Source organism: Castor canadensis, chromosome 16 (genome assembly GCF_047511655.1).
Source record: "Castor canadensis chromosome 16, mCasCan1.hap1v2, whole genome shotgun sequence".
Lineage (NCBI taxonomy): Eukaryota > Metazoa > Chordata > Mammalia > Rodentia > Castoridae > Castor > Castor canadensis.
The window spans coordinates 80,671,187-80,684,700 of record NC_133401.1 but is presented as its reverse complement, the minus strand read 5'-3'; the positions used below and the strand labels follow the sequence as shown (position 1 = coordinate 80,684,700).

The 13,514-nt window shown below is 37.0% G+C and overlaps 1 long non-coding RNA gene across 1 annotated transcript in view; it reads right to left on the bottom strand.

Moving 5' to 3' along the window:
* The window catches only part of LOC141418235 (uncharacterized), a 1,454,649-nt gene extending 1,441,845 nt beyond the window's left edge, over positions 1-12,804 (bottom strand). Inside the window, exon 1 of the long non-coding RNA XR_012442925.1 lies at positions 12,762-12,804. This is a non-coding gene — a long non-coding RNA (uncharacterized lncRNA). The remainder of the gene's footprint in view (positions 1-12,761) is intronic.
* Positions 12,805-13,514: the final 710 nt, after the last annotated feature.

Sequence of the window (13,514 nt, the reverse complement as noted above, 5' to 3'; positions counted from 1 at the left end):
ACTACCCATAGCATTATTAAGGATTAGTTCTAGTTCCACAAAGCAGACAGGGCTCTCACCCTTTGAAGTTCTTTATGGATGCCCACCCCCCTTAATCAAGGGTATACAGGGGGACCTCAAAAAATAGGTGACCTCACCTTGAGGCAACAGATGCAGGCCTTTGGGTTGACTCTCTCAAGGATCAATGTCTGGGTCCGGGAGAGACTTCCCTGTTAGTCTGAAAACTCCTATATACCCTTACAGGCCAGGAGAGGCCATCTGGGTAAAGGAATGGAATGTCCAACTATTAAAGCCTCATTGGAGAGGTCCTTTTGTTGTTATTTTGTCTACCCCTGCCAGGTAAAGTAGCAGAGATTGCTCCTTGGGTCCACCACAGACAAATAAAATCAGCATCTCTTGAGTAGGAGTGCATGCATCCCTGATCCAGCTTCACCATGCAAGGTCACCCTCTGGAATGCCCATGCCCTTTCTCGACAGGACCTTGCTTCCTGGGAGACAACAGTGGACCATGAACAATGGAATGACAGCCCTTCTCTAGTTACTCTGGAGACTGACTAGTCTACGCACTGCAGAAGCTTGAGAAATTGACTATCCAATGGAATAAATGAACTGTTTTCTATGTCAGTTATTTTTGCCAAAGGATTAGCAGAAACTGCCCCCATCAGTTGGACCCAAGATGAAAGGTTTTTATTAGCTCTTTTCTGCCTCTTTTGGATAGGATGTATAGCTACTATTTCTTGTTACTGATCTGGTCCCCTTTCATGGTTCTGGGGCCCTCATCCTGTGACCCATGTATTCACATAACTTGATCGGGTCAGGGGGTTACTTGGACCCGGCTAACCATACTTACTTCTCCTGCCAAGGACAAGTGTGGGGGACCTGCAAGCATAAGAAAACCCCCTATTCTACTTGCCTGCCAGAAGGCCAGTATACTTGTTTCAACCCACAGGACTCCCTAAACAATGAATGGCTAGAAGTCAGGAGCCATGATAAGCAAGGTCGCATGATTCAAAAGGTCCAGATCACCAATCCAAAACAGCCAGTGTCAATTCAATTTGATGTGTTTGGGGCCCTAGAATGTGACGAGTCACCTCACCTGTACGCAGTAAGTAAGAGAGCACTAATGGAAGCCAGCTATTGCAGTCTGTGTGGAGGCCTATGTTGGAAACAGGAGTACAGGTCCAAACGATAAGTACATGTGTGAGATAATTGAGACTTACGAATGTGCCCTACCTTATCCCAGCTGGAAATGCATCTCCTGGGCCACCTGGCAAAGTAAAGATAAAACAATGCTCCTTCAAAAGGGTGTCACTACCCCAGAATGTCACTTAGGAGCCTGCAATCCTGTTAATTTTGACATACTTGATCCAAAAGACCCTAAGTGGAAAAATGGCAGGCAGATTGTAATATATATTTATGGGTGGGGCAAAGACCTGGGGACTACACTGTACTTTAAAAGAATTGCAGTCTTCCTTATAAAGCCTCGTTCCACCAGGGTTTTCACTTCTATGAAGAAATGGAAAGAACTGTGTCCCCATCTCCAGTACTACTAGAAATGTATTTCTAGAACTAGCAGAAAATATAGCTCAAGCTTTGAAAATCACTTCCTGCTAATTACATGGGGGAATCAATATGGGTTATCAAGGATCTGGGAGGCTAGACAGTTGGATCCCCACCAGCCCTATAATGAGACAAGATACCCCCAGTTAGCCACTGGGGTTTGGCTTCTCAAAGAACTGTCTTCCCCTATGGAGAGGAAAATTTAATACTTTTGTTGGAAGCCTGACATGCCTGGGCCAAAGATTCTGTAATGTAACCACCCAGAAAACCCAATGGTGGGGATCCCCAAACCATACTGAACCAAATCCCCATCCCTTGTCCAACTTCTCTCATCTCTGACAGGCTTGGTAAGATATCAATGCAGACATCAAATGGTGAGCCCCAGGTGGACTATACTGGATATATTGGAAAACAGCCTTTGCTGTACTTTCCCCCTAACTGGTCAGGATCTTGTGTGTTCGGGTCAATCTGTCCATCCTTCTTCCTGGTCCCACTTGCCAGGGGGGTTCTCTTAGGAGCTCCAGCATATGAAAGCTGGGAAGCTCAGAAAAAACGGCGTGTCTTACAAATTGGCAACTGGAAGGATGACGAATGGACCCCTGAGCACATAATCCATTGTTATGGCCCAGTAACCTGGGCACAGGATGGGTCTTGGGGATACGGTACCTCCATCTGTATATTGAGCCGTATCATCAGTTTACAAGCCGTTGTTGAAATTATAACTAATGAAACTACAAGAGCCCTCAATTTATTGGCTAAACAAAGTACTAAAATGTGCAATACCCTCTACCCAAACCACTTGGCCTTAGACAATTTGCTTGCTTCTGAGGGAGGAGTTTGTGGAAAATTTAACCTGAGCAACTGCTGCTTACAGATACATGATGAAGGAAAGGTCATAGAGGAAACCACAGACCTTAATAAGGAAAATTGACCACATCCCAGTCTAGACCTGGAAAGTTTAGAACCCCAGGAAATTATTTGGAAGATGTTTTTCAACTTTTGGGGGATTCAAAACCCCATAAGTATTGTACTTTTGATCTTAGGGTTTTGCCTGGTTCTGCTTGCCTGGCCCTGATTGTAAGGTCTGTCTTCAACCTCATGGATGCCATGTCCGAAAGAAAAGTGGTTAATATGCTCTTTGACCCTAGGTGGGTCCAAGCATCACAGAAGGGAATAATGTAACAAGGAGAAGGACCAGAAAAGAAGCAGGCAAGTCTGTGTTCTGATCATGTAGCAAGGGGGAAGGGATGACATAGCAGAGACATAAAACTTAAAAAATCTAAACCTGAAGAAGGTCATGTAGCACTGAGGGGGTGAAGTAGCCAATAGAGTTGCATGCAGCCATATATGGGTTAAACTTTGCTTTTTACTTCTGTAACCTGGTTGCAAGGGTATATCAGGTAAGCCCCTTTTGTTCTCAGGTCTCAGCCTTTGGACTCAAGTCCACTGAGTCAATGGGAGCACAATAAAACGTTGCTTCCTGCTGAATTGCCTTGGTGTCCTGTGTCTCTGTTTGAGATTCCCTCAACAATAACAGTAATCAAATGATAAATCTGAGACAGAATAAAAGACATGGTTTTTCCTATCTTACTCATACGTATCAGGATATTACTAGCTGAGAGTGAGGTTTAATTCAAAATGCCCACCTACCTCCAAATGTTATAAGAATTATTCTCAAAGCTGATACATAACAGGAATTATAGTTTGCATATATGGCAGTAATTTAATATCCTATTTTCCAAATACTGTGATTCAATTATTAAACTGGTGAATTCTGAACAATTCCCCTGTCCACCAGGCATCAGAGGCTCCTACCTGTAATCCTACTTACTCAGGAGGCAGAAATCAGGAGGACTGCAGTTCTTAGCCAGCCCAGGTAAATAGTTCTCCAGACCCTATCTAGGAAAAAAGAAACCCACTGACAGGTAGAGGTACACAAAAGATGTGGCCACAAGAGGAAGACAGGGAAAAAAATGTTATTGTAATTCAACTTCCCAACTCCACTAAGCTCTAAGATCAGGTAGTCAGAGCCCAAGGATGCTTTAAAATCTAAATCTTAATTCCCTCTTTACCCAAGAGTAACCCGAATCCTAAACACAGGTCTGTCTGTCAGGGAGGTTTTCACAAGTGAATTTAACACAACAAAGACCCAGACCTAAAAGCAAAGGTTAGGAATTTCAAACAGAAATTCTCTATCCATTGGAGCAGGAACTAGTAAATTACTCAGGTCTTTCTTAATAAGATAATGACCCAAATGCAGGAAGTCATCCCAGAGGCCAAAAATGACCTTTCCCTGCTTTAAAAGTCATTTAGGCCATCCACAGCCCTTATCTTTGACCATGTGTATCCCCCAGTTCTCCACAATAAAACTAAGATGGGGACCACCATTTTGGGTTTTTTTTCTTTTTTTTGCTCCCATTTCCTGCATGGGGAATAGGAAATGCCTCTCTCAAATTTATTGCCTTAACAACACAAGGCATCTTTTAACAGTTGGTGAGCACTTATGACTGACAGCTTTTCTCAGTACTTCCATTGCTTTTATCCCAGTGGACTCCATTCTCTCTCCCTGATATGGGCTAAAATGCCAAATAACAGCTTATTTTCATATTCAGCTTTAGGCAATTTGACCTGAGGTTTAGATAAAGATGCAAAATCAAGCCATTGAATTTGAGATAACATTTCACCTTTGAGGTCACTACAGCAATTAGCACTTGTGCTATTTTGTTGAAATAGACACCTCAAAAAATATAACCCCTGCAAATGGAAAGATTCTTATCTGTGTGCTTTATATTACATTGTGATATAAGAGAAAGTAAAATCACAGTGTCATAGAGTAAAATTTAATTTTTTAATAGGTTCCGTGCTGAACAATTATACTGGAGAAAAAAAAGGTTCTTTCACAGACACTTGCAAAAAATTCCATATGCTCAGACTTGGGGAGACATTTAAGGAAAGTTAAATCTCATCTGACATTGAAATATATTGGTGATAACCCAAAATTATGGAATTGGTAGTTTTTCATTTTCAACTTGTAATTGAGCTCCATTTCCACATTGGCTCCAGAATTTTCATACTACCATCTGCATTGGGATTGTTTCAAATGAAATGGTAAAACTGAAAATAAATAAATAAATAAAGGGATGGGGTGGGGGAAGGGGATGTGAGAAGGTTTATGACTTGGTAGGGCACAAGGATTGAGAAGTGGAGGCAGGAACTGAACCAAAAGAAGTAATTTGACTGTGCCCAGTAAAACTTTCCTCATAATATAGAAAGATCACTCTTGACTTGCCTAAATTGCCTGAGGTTCTTCTCAATAGAAATTCTTCTCTCTTAACATTTATGTCTTATTTATTTTTTGTTTTAAATCAAATGGAGACAGAGAAATCATTGTGAAAATCAGTAATTCACATACCTTCAGACATTGTTTTATCAGGTGACTAAATTTTACTGAGTGTATCCCCTAAAATAACTTTCATATGAGAGAGTGCATTGCAGACTTGAGGAATCACCTGATTTCAATTAAATAGGCTTCTTGCTTTAAGGAATGAATGGCAATGATTTTTCTGGCCTCATGTCTCAGTTTGGCATTTAGAAGCAATTCTCTTCATACTGCCAATGCAATTGAAACTGGCCAAGGTCTGGACACACCTGGACATAATTTCCTTACGAATGAAGGTTATAAGTTGTCTTTCAAAAAGAGCCTCAGGACTTTCACTAATGATTCTTGAGGATTGGAACTCACTTTTCAAGCAAGGACAGGAGCAGAAACCAGGTTCTATGGTCAATGATGCTACAAAATCAAAATCCACTGTGAAAAACAGATCTTTCCCTCCCCAGGAGAAGCGTCCCATCATTTCTTATCATATGACAAACAAGCAGCTTGTCCTCTCTCCTTTCCTGAAAGTTCCCCACTACCAACTGATTAGGGAGGCAGATTTGAGCTTACTGCTTGGGAACTCCTTGCAGGTTAGCCAAACAATATTGCTTTATTTTTTACAAAAACCCAGTGCATTTATTGGCTTCTGTGCATGTCAGACCTGAAGCCCTTCGCTTGGAAACAAAACTCAGCAGCCTTCAGCCCATATGTGATGGAGGTTTCCACTCTGCTCCTACTGCCTTCCACCTCTAGAAATAAATATCATGGCTGTTCTTATCTACAGTAGCTTCCCTTGGCTCTGTTGAGGCCAACAGAGCACAGTGCAGATGTCATTCCATCAGTATGTTCTCCACTTAGATTTTACCTCTCGCTTCCACAGCTCTGGCTACTCTACATACTGCTCATCAACCTGCTTTTAGTCACCAGCTCATTTCCTCAGAAAGTAGCTGATCCCTTTCTATCTAGTTTCATTCTCCATCGAGGACTGTGACTCTTGTTTAGCACTCTTGTTTCCTCCATCAGTCATAAGTGAAAACCACTAACAACTATTCATGGTCTCTGACCAGACCTCCAAACTCTAAATCTGGTTAAACCAGCCCTTCTTTAGGAAACAGACTGATGTTCTTCATGAGTAATTGTAATTAGTGACTATCTGTAGAACCCCAACTATGTGTCTAAATGGAGAAAAAGCAGCATTTACAGATCTACAAGAAGGGAGTATAGTAGTGACCCAGAGAGAAGAAGCTGTCTTCAATAAATTTACATTGACATCGGTCACAGACATTCAAATATTGATGATGTAATTGATTATTTATTCATGGCTAAGCCTCAAGGAGAAAATATGTGATATATTAAAAGCTTTACATCTGAAGCCTTTCTGGACCCTTAGAGAAAGCTTCAGAAGTGATTTAAGTTGAGAAGGAATTGCCTGACAAAGTGAGATTTGAGAGGAAGTATGGTATACCAAAGAGATAGAAGAGTTTGTGCAAAGACCCTAAGTCAGATATTGTCTCCATGTCTTCAAAGAACTGAAAGAAAGGTCAGTCAGCATGCAGACATTAAAGAAGATGTAACAAATGATGACGTGGGATTGTTAATGAAGGCAAGGAGCAGAGCATTTAGGAATGACCATTGATCTGCTTTAATTTTTGTTCCAGGTACAGATAGGAAACAGGTCTACCTGTCATCCAAGAAGCAACAGTACTGGCATCACCTAGGAACTTGCTAGAAATAGATAATCTTAAACTCCATCCCAGACTCACTAAATCAGAATTATCCTCTCAATATCCTCAAGTGGTTTCAATGCATATTAAAATTCAAGAAAAAAAAGATTGAAGAATGGAAGTAAACTCACAGAATTTAGGTTTGGTTTTAAGAGAGTAACTGTCTGGACCACAGATTTGACAGGGCACATGAAAAGGGCATATTCGGCAAGTTAATTAGCATCCACTGAATTAAGTATTGAAAGATACTGTTATTATGGCCTAGAGAGGTATCAGCAGGAATGATGGAGTTGAAATAAATCAAGGAAGTTCATTTCAGGACCTGTTGATTGCTTTACAAAGAAAGATTAGGCCAAATGACTGTGTCACAGGTGACACCATTTTGTCTAACCTGATACCCGATGTACAATGTCATCACTGACAGGATACTACAGAAGGAACAGATTTGATAAGAAATATTGAGTTTACTTGTAGACTACATGTGTATGTGGCCAAGGATGTCTTTAAGGAGGAGTTGAAGATATAAAAGAATTCATGAGCAGAGGCATCTCAAGAACTTTCATGCAAAGGGAAGAGCATGGAGGAGTGTAGGTAGATCAGTCAAGGCCATTGCCAGGAGAGTATGCTCACTTTGAGTGGGATGCTGGCAGTGGAGACAGGTTAACATGAATAGTTCGATTTTTCAAGTCAAACTCATAGCATACATTGACAAACATCACATCCAAGTAGGATGTTGAGCTGTGTCCAAATCCCCAATCACAGAGACTGTGACTAAAAGAAGAAGCTACAGAGTACTAGTTACAGTTTCTCCCTGGGGCAGCACATTACAAACTTGAAAATAACTGAAGACCTCTAAGTTTCCTTTCAAACCCCAGTGCTATCATATATGAATTATATAATTCAGTAATTTCTGTTTCAGTAGTCCTTATTTGACTTATTTTTACTAATGCCTATTAGTCATTGTTGAGCCTCTTTAAAATTAAACACACATAGAGAAGAGAATGCCTTCTAAATATTATGAAATACATTTTCTTAAAAGTTTATTTAATACATAAAGAAAACATCCATTTCAAAAAACATGAAATACACTCAAACACTTGCTTAGAATTTGCAGTTACATTATTGTCTAATGTTTAATTGCAAAATAATGATTAAGTAGCAGTTCTGTTACTGTGCCACATCCAGTTAAAAATGCTCTTCAAGAGCTTTTTAAAGTGAATTGTAGATCTAGTAAACATATATTTTAAGAGGTACTCATAAATAATGTTTGCTTACTAGATAAAATAGTTCAATTCTGGTTTTAAGTACAGCTACTCCTTGACTTGACTTATGGTGGGGTTACCTCCAAATAAATCCATCATAAATTGAAAGTATAGTAAATTAAAAACACAGTTAATACACTCAACACAGTCACGTCATAGTTCAGTAGCACAGTGCACTGTCAGATGTCCATTTTTTAGCCTAGTGATCACATGGCTGACAGAGCTGTGTCATTGTGCCATTCTGCTGTTGCCCGGCAGCATAAAAGATTACCATATGAGGTATTTTTAACCAGGGAAAAGATTAAAATTCAATATTTGAAGTAAAGTTTCTACTGAATGCAGGTCATTTTCACTTGATTATAAAATTAAAAAAAGAAACCATTAGTTGAACCACTGGAAGTTGAAGACCACCTGTATTTTACGTTATTTGTGTTTTGTTGTTAGGTGACCTTTCCTTTATAATACCATAGGTAAACATTCTGTAACACTATAAATCTAAGATGGATCTCTGAAATGGAGATATTTAATGGAACATAGAGTTGCATTTTGTTTAAATCAGCTTTGAAAACACAATAAACCTTGTGTTTTTATAAAAACTAAATTTAAGGGCTGGTGTGTGGCTGAAATGGTAAAGTACCTGTCGTCTCCCCAGCCACCAAAAAAAAAAAAAGAATGAAAATTAAATCTATTTTAAACTGGTACATAAAAATTATAGATATTAATTGAGTTAATATGTTTTGATAAATGTATATATGGTATAATATTTAAGTCAGATCAAGAATACCTTTTCAAATATTTGTCATTTCCTTGTTCTTTTTTTCTTTTTTTTTTGTCAGTACTTGGGATTAAATTCAGGGCATTCCCCACTTGAGGCAAGTGCTCTACCACTTGAGTCATGCCCAGTTCTTTGTTTTCAGGTAGGGTCTTATACGTTTGCCCAGGCTAACCTCTGGCTGTGAGTGCCTAGCTGAACCAGTTGAGTAGTTAGGATAGCATTTATGTGCCAAATCTCATCATCTCTTTGTGGTCAAAAGTTTTCAAAATCCTTTCTTCTATGTTTTTGAAATACCCATCACATAATTGTTCCTAGACTTACCCTACTACTCTTCTGTACAAAATCACTGAACTTCTTTTTCTAAAAAAATTTGAGACAGGGTCTAGCTATGTAGCCGAGGCTACACAGGACTCACCATCCTCCTGTCTCCACTGGGTTACAAGTTCCACCATGCCTGACATTAGAACTTACTCCTACCTAACTGTAAATTCCTGCACATGGATGAAACTCTTCCCATCCCTCTTTCCTTCCTAGTCCTTCCAACTTCTAATAAGTACCATTCTAGTTCTCCTAGAATAAAACCTTTGTGTTTGAAGAAACAATGACAGGAAGTGTTAAAAGTCAGGCATGGTAAAATAAGTGTAAATTACTATAATCTGTGCAGGAAGTCCTTTACTTCTTGTGTAATGAAGATTGATATGTTGAGGAATATAAATATATCTAAGACAAAAGTTTTATAGGTTAATTTCATTTTAATGGCTTGACAAATCAAACTACCACAAAGAAGAGGGATTACTAAGATTTGTGGTGAAAATTCCTCATAATAATCTTTTTCTTTAGTAGCCATTCAATTTAAGGTTTAAATTCTGAAAGAAATAAAAATTGTGAAAGTGAAGAAAGAGTACTTATCCTTACAGTAAAAGAGGAATTGCATATTGGGCTACATATTTAAATCTCTCAAATCATCAAAGGAACACATTTTTATTGCTTGGTATAGTTATATTTATCTATATTTTGTAACATAAAATTTTTGTTAGCAGTATTTTTAAAAGGAACACTATAATTAAATATCCTTATTCTAATTATCAAGTTTTACATTTTTATAGGCAAAAGTATATATGTGTAATTCACAAGTTGAAAGGACAAAAAATCAATAAATTAATACTGTTAAAATGCCTTAAGTATAGAAAATATAATTTGAATTCCTACCATTTAGCTTTAACTACTTGAAGAAAATCATGGAAATGAGTTTCTGTATATCAGAAAAAATAATCAAATAAGCAAACATTGCTCTAAGGGTTGCTTTTATGTATATTCTATTTATATGTTTAGCCTGAGCATCTATCTTCAATTTTTAATCAGTAATGACTGAGTTCCTTTTTGTTTTAGTATTCAACAACAGTAGAAAAATAAATAGAAAGACTTAATATTAAAAATGTGCCAGAATCTCACAAGGAGTCATTAGAAGGTTTAGTTTTGAGAATAGTTACACGTCTGTCTTATTTAAAAAGAGAAACACATAATAACAGAAAGCACTTAGGAAACTAAATATGAAAACAGAGAACAAAGAAAAGTCCGGCAGTAAAATGAGATGTACGTGGGAAGGTTTTAGTCCACAGGAGAAAACTGCTCACAGAATAATTCATGAGTCATGATGAAAACTGGTTACAAGTCTCTTGTAGCAATGCATCACTGAGCACATTTGAATTTCATTTCATCTAATTGAATGGGACGCATTTCTTTGCAAAGGTGCACATACTCACAACAGGGAGCAAAGTTCAAAAACATGATTTAAAATTTCTAATAATTCAAAATTATATTGGTTCTGCATGTAAATGATCCCTAATGTGTTATGCTAAAATTTGGGTATAATCATCATTGGTAAAAATGAGTTATCTTTGAATTCATTAAAATAAATTAACAAAATATAAATTGTTTTATAAGTTTCTCAAATTTAGTCTTTAATCCATAAACTTACTGTAGAAATACTTCCACATAGAATCTATTAGATATTTTTGTCTATAATAAAAGAAAATTTGGAATTAATGTTAGGTACACATAAAAACAATTTTTTCTAATGTTAATTTGCAATTTATAAAATGCTATATCTATATGCTTCTTAAACTTCTGAATTCTAGCAAATTAAATTTTAATTTAATAAAACTAACGAAACTGTCCTATAAAACCTTCTTAGGAGTGATATCACTATGGGTTTATTTGTTTCATGTCTTTGATTAAAATATTTCTTACTTAAATATCAATTCTGGGCCTTTTGATGAACACAAATAGAAGTGCAAAATCCTCTAGCCAGAAGTTATTGCATGATAACAACCCAAAGATTGCGATTAGGAGATTAAGAACAGGCAAGAAAGGCAAACCAACCCTACTACCAGCTCATATTCTAAGAGTAACAGCAAATTTCTCAGCATGGACCCTGGTGGAGTGGCTGTACAAAGGATGTAAAACAGCATGCCTTTGAAACATTGTGCAGCTGGAAGGGTTCTGAAACAAAGTAAAAACTAAGTAGCAAAACTAGAATATTTGTCCTTAGAAAGAAGTTCTTGGTGACGCTCCTTTTGGCAACTTGTAGGTGTTTACCTCAAACTTAGCGGTTAAGTATATAAAGACACTTTTGGGTAGCACACAGGAGCTTTTGCTGCAGTACAGGATCTTTAGAGAATTTACAGAACCTTCTTTACTCAATTGCAATTTCCATGTTCCACATGGTTAAAAGATTTTCATTTCATTAGCACCTAATTTACAAGCACAAACCATTCAAAATGTATCAGAACAGATGTAAGAAATAATTATAATTTTGATTGAAATCTTCATCTCCTAGACACATATTTTAACCCACCTATCTTAAGAACAAAATGTAATAACTTATTGAAGAAGATTATAAAGAGATAAAAAAAAGTTTTCCAATTTAAATAAGGTGATGCCAAATTTTAGTTGCTCTTTTCTACCAACTTGCCTATTATTGCACAAGTATGCAACACCTGACCTACTGAGCACCATGTTATAAGAAGACATGTAGACCATTGATAAGACAGTCTACACTATTGAAATATGCTTTTTCAAGGAGCCGTCCACTGTAGCCTTTGCTCATTTAGTTCAATACTTTGAGAGGTCTTTAAATTTTGCTTTTTACTTTCAAAGGGGAAATCATTTTCCTTGGCTAACTTGACATTAATTTACTATGCATAAAAACAAATACAAAAAAGGAAACACTTTTGTTATTTTACAAATAATGAAGCCTTGCAATGAGTGTCATCATTTACCAAATCTAGTCATCTTGTCAAAAATATTAATAAAACCCCACAGCCTGTAAACAGCATGATTGCTCTTAATAAATTGAACGGCAATTGTTCTGCACTCTGATAGAAAGAACCCGCAAAATTTTGAATGTGCCGATTCCCATTCGACTTTCAGTCCCTGACATTCAGCTTGATTCACCCGTTTTTCTCACCGGCCTTTTACTATCTGATGCCTAATGAAAGGAATGTGTGCTCTGGCAGAACTATAATGTTCACATATGGGATGTCCAGAGACCACACTCCTCATTTTCAATCCAGCTATTTATATTTTTTACAAAAGTCTACTTATATCTGTTTATAGTTTTTAGTTACTCCATTTCCTACTCAAATTCTTCATTATATGCCCCCAAATGGGTAACCTGAGGCTTCTGGAACACGTCTTTGCATGCTAGTCTTCCTACCATTGTCTACAAGGGCTTAGGTAGAAGCATTCTCAGGAAATATTTAATATTAAGAAAGTACATCATAAAACTTGTACTATTCAAGCATTAAGTATCTCAATAAAGCAAATTAAGAAAAAAAATTTGCTTATTCAAATCATACTATTTTATGATTTGGGTGTTTCCAAAGGAAGCTGTGAAAAGAGAATATATCTACTTTTGAAAATCTTGTCTCAAAATGAGTGAGGTAATTTTCTCATAATTTATGTATTTCAAATAAATCCTTTACTCAAAAGAAATCACTCATTGTATTTTATACAGATAGCTCTGAACACATGGGCATAGAAAAAAATGAAAAATTTCCTACCTTACGAGAAATTATTCAGTCTTACTCCCAAACTTCATATATCTGCAACATAAAAAGGACTGTCAATATTTACATTATGCAAAAATAAGAATTCTTCAAGTAAGCAAAAACTGAAATATGCACTTCTTTTCAGCAATCAGAGATGAATTTCTAGTGGAGAAACAATAAGGTATCATTGTAGACATGTTCTATTGAATAAGATCAAATAGAAAATAATATCTGAGTGATAATAATTAGTTGTGAGATGAAAGCATGCAAGAGAAACAAATCTGAGGCTTGAGGATGAGCTTCGGACATGTGGCAAAGCAGAACCTATAGTACCAAGTAATTTTTCTTACCATCAAGATCATCTTGGCTTTCTATACACTCATATCCGAGAATGTGCTCACTATTATTTAATTAATTTATAATTCTTTGACATAATATATAATGCTAATGTGGAAAATGTAAAGACATTCTGTAGCATTCAAACACTAAATTTCAATTGACTGTCACTCAGCTAAGTACTGATCAATGCATACCCATACCCAGATTACTCACATCCAAGCAAAGGAGCACTTGAAAGATGGCAGGACACAGTACTTGGTTTCATGCAGAATTGAAAGAAAAGAGTTACCCACTATCCAAGGTGGAAGAACTCAAGCAATGTTGCTTAGAAAATTAAGAATGGTCTAGACTCTATGGGAAAGTTAGTCCTAGAAGAAATGCAGCTCTGATTCCATATAACAAACCTTTAAAGTAAAACCCAAAAGG